The following is a 4,043-nucleotide window of genomic DNA, read 5'->3' as shown; positions in this document are numbered from 1 at the left end:
GCGTTTTTTTTTTTGTTATGTAAGGAACAATTTTTATTAGATTTGTTAGAAATAGATATTAGTGACATTTGTAGGGTAAAAATATATCATTATTATTTACCATAAGAAATATAGCTACCTTATTTCAATTATCAAAAAGAACATCTTAAGCAATATTAAATATATAATATAGGAACATAAGTAAATAAATAGAAATATAATAACTAAATAAGTAAATAAAAGGTTAACTAAAATAAAAGTTTAAAGGAAAGGGATTTGAATCCCTAATTCCTTGCTTGAGCCTAAAATCCATACGTCCCTGATACTTCATCTTCTTCAATGCTCCTCTTCGTCCTCATAGCTCCAGCAAAGGGAATCACTCTCGGCTGGAACCGAATTAGTCAAAGGGTGCATGGTTACTCTTTATTACCCCGCGTTCGTTTTGGAAGATATCCCTAATCCCTCTTTTCTTCCTTCTTTCCAATCAACGGCTACGGAGATGTCTTTACGGTGGTGGCGAGACGGTGGCAGGGTGGCGCGACGGTGATGGCTTGCTATTCGGGTTGTGACGGTTCTTGGATGAGGGGTTTATTCGCGGTTGGGACCTCTCTTCTCCCTTTCGTTCCGATGAAGGTGGACTCATCTCCTTCTCCACTTTTCGATTTCTCATTTCGATTGGTTCTGTTCATGCTAGTATTGCTTTGCCCTCTTTTTCAGGGTTTTCCAGTATATGAATCAGGGGAGGGTGAAAACAGTGTGGTAAGTTGGTTCGCGATGGTTTCCGGCTTGGGTCTATGCGAGACCAACAACAAAGGAGCAGCGGAACTTTTGGCACGGTGATGATACTTTAGGTATATTTTATACTCCCAATTCTTACTTCGAGGGTTTTAACAATAGTTCTGGACGCGCCTTATGGCTATGCATGTTCATGTCTGATTGCTTTTATGATTTGCTAGTTTAAACAAATGTTCACGAAATTCTAGTTGAAGGGTATATAAAAAAATGGTGTTTTGTTTAGATATGGATATGTTATGCATATTATCTATGATGGATAGAAATAATGTTGGTGTTCTTTGTAGTAAAGCATACGTGTTGTTGATACGTGAGTATAAATGGCGAAACACACCCAAGGATATAAATTGTATAATGATAAACATGGTATAGTGTGATAATTGTTGATGGTAAAAATAAAAAATGCTAATGTGAGTTGGTTCCTTCTTTAGGTGTTGGTATTCCTTCGTAATTCCTGAAATCTTCTTTGATTTTGGTTCTTTGGTAATAGTATGATGTGTGTATGCTTATTCTCTGATTTTTTTTATACTGTATATCAGTATATATTTTATGTGTGCACTTGATATCTCTGCATATGCTCTCTACTTTCTATATTTTGCTCTCTCTGTTCTCTTCTGATTGCTATTCGTTTTTTGACAATTTTCCTCCCTTTTCTCTGCTTTCCTCTCCTTTTTATAGCTAGTTTATGGATCTTGTAGATGATTCAGAGCACCTCTTAGGATGCCCAAATAACTGCTAGCCATTATGCTAACTGTAACTGCTATAGCAATAACACTGCCCTGCATTTTTTATGCACATTCCTAACTGGAATGAGGTAGGATTCCTGGTGTATGATTTGCATTGCCACCTTTGAACTTCTGCCTTTCGATAACCCCCACGGCTGGATCACTCCTTTGATTCTCTTTTAATTACTTCATGATTGCTGTTTGTGCTGATTGTAACTAAAATGCCAATATTTTTATCCATTAAGTGCCATTTACTTGGAATCATACTTAATTTTCTTGTAAGAGAATATGTCCTTTGATTGCTCTCCTCTATAATTGCCAATTACTGCTTTACTGAGTGGAAAATGATACTATGAATTCTGATTTGCATCCTTTGGTGTTCTCTTCATTGATTAGCTTTTCTTATCATTTCCTAACTGCCTCATAATGTAATTGTAACATATATGCAGGCCTTAGAGTAATGAATTTGTTCAGGCGATCCATATCAGTCCATAATTCAGGAGGTTCAAGATACTCGCTCCTTGTCACTTTTTTTCTTTGCTCTCAAATGGAATAGTTGCATTCTGTTTCCGGTTCCTCTCTTTTGTTTCCGGGACCTACTATTTGCCCTCCTTTCCTTACTGCCAGTGAGGTTCTCGGGTAATTTGAGTATTGTTGTTTCTTTCCAACTGCTTGCATTTTTTTATCTTTGTAATGTATTCCTCCTCGTGTGTATGTGTGTCGTAGGTATGGACTTGTTCTCTCTTTTTTTGAATTTTGATGTGGAGAATATTCACTGCTATTGAAAGCTGCGTAATGAGGATAAATCTGGAATGTAGTTTGCTAGTGTTTATTGACTGCCTATATCTGTCACCATAATGATATGTAAACTTGTTTTGATGCTTTTATGTGGAATAGAGTAATAGAATTATGTAACTATATGTTAATTGTTAATTTGTATGAAATTTTCTATTAATAGAACGGAGAATTATCCTGTACCGGGCTGCAGAGTGGTACTAAAAATTTCAAGCCCGGAGTATTGTTAGCTTCTAACTGTGAATACTGATAATTGTTGCGGAATTTCCAATAATGTGAGAGCATGAAAATTGTTATATTTATGTCGGGATCTACCTGCTATGGACAGATCTGATGGTTGTTTTTACTAGAATTTCGAAAAGCTAATATTTGGGCACTCTTTGTTCTGCAATTCAAACCATAGACAATGAACTTGAGGACTCTTCACATATACAAAGGGTGTTGCAATAAACTTTGTTAAGCGTGATGATATCAAGATCTCGAGAGACATTGAGCAATATTACAGTACTCAGATTGATGAAATGCCAATGAATGTTGCCGACCTTATATGAAATGTTTCCGGCATGTGCTTTACTGTGTGGAGTGGATTTGTTATAACCATATGGCAGAAGGGTGTGGTTTTTTCCTCGAGATGATTTGTGATGTGCTTTTAAACATTGCCATTGGGTCACAATTAGATTTTTGCTAGGTTGTGTTATTATCTGCTGACACAGATGAGATTGATGTGTAAATTGTTTTGAGTTGGGTTCTCTAATATGTGGATCATCATTACTGGTCTTATTATGCATGAAATATTTGATTCTTTGATGTCACACACAATGACTCATACCCGACAATATTTCATTTGTAACTTCATTATAAAAAATATAAAAAAAATAAAAAAATCAAGATAAAAGCAAAACGTAGGATAAAATTGAGTGTTCACAAGTACCATATAGAACTTCTGAAGGAGATTTGAGACCCCACACTGGTGTAGGTAGCTTGTTTATCAAGTACACTACAGGCCTTGCAGCATAGCCCCCAAAAGCCTGTGGCAAATCAGATTGGAAAAGTAGTGATCTGGTCACATTCAAAATGTGCATATGCTTTCTTTCAACAATAGAATTTTTTTGAGGTGTCTCAACACATGATGTTTGATGTGTAATTCCAGAACTAACATAGAAATCATACATAATAAACTCTACACCATTATTTGATCTAATGATCTTAATCCTCTTACCAAATTGAACTAGAACCATTTTCACAAAATCCTTAATAAGTATTTTGGTGTTAGTTTTAGTTTGCATAAAAAATAACCAAGTATACCTTGTAAAGTCATCAACAATGGTCAAAAAATATTTATGATCATGATTGGATGGAACATTAATTAGTCCCCATATATCCATATGTACAATTTCAAAAGGACAAGTAGTAATAGTTAAGCTGTTTGCAAAAGGAAGCTGAGATTGTTTGGCTAAATGACATGTATCACACACTTTATTTGGATCAAGATTCACATAAGGGAACAGCTTGCATATATGTTGTAATACATTGTGTGAGGGATGTCCTAAACAAAAGTGTCAAAGATCAAAAGAAGCTCTATTACAAACAGACTTGATACTATGAGAAATTGAGTAATTTGGTTTGGTGGTCTTGGTAAGTATGTAGAGATGATTGTAAACTTTAGCATGTCCAATCATTTTTAAGGTAGTCATATCATGGATCACACAAGATTTATTGTCAAAAGTAATGGTGCATTGAAGAGAAGCAGTG

General features: G+C 35.3%; 1 long non-coding RNA gene across 2 annotated transcripts; it reads left to right on the top strand.

Moving 5' to 3' along the window:
* Positions 1–244: 244 nt before the first annotated feature.
* LOC109340319 lies at positions 245–3,045 on the top strand. 2 transcript variants are annotated; one of them, XR_002106775.1, is made up of 3 exons: positions 245–830; positions 1,946–2,135; positions 2,223–3,045. It is a non-coding gene; the product is annotated as an uncharacterized LOC109340319 (long non-coding RNA). The 2 variants fall into 2 exon arrangements; XR_002106774.1 differs by having other exon boundaries at positions 1,946–3,045.
* The last annotated feature ends 998 nt before the right edge of the window (positions 3,046–4,043 follow it).

The sequence above is a fragment of the Lupinus angustifolius genome, unplaced genomic scaffold, assembly GCF_001865875.1.
Source record: "Lupinus angustifolius cultivar Tanjil unplaced genomic scaffold, LupAngTanjil_v1.0 Scaffold_158_2, whole genome shotgun sequence".
In the NCBI taxonomy this organism is placed as follows: Eukaryota; Viridiplantae; Streptophyta; class Magnoliopsida; order Fabales; family Fabaceae; genus Lupinus; species Lupinus angustifolius.
Note: the sequence above shows the minus strand (reverse complement) of the source record. Positions and strands in the feature narration are given on the sequence as shown.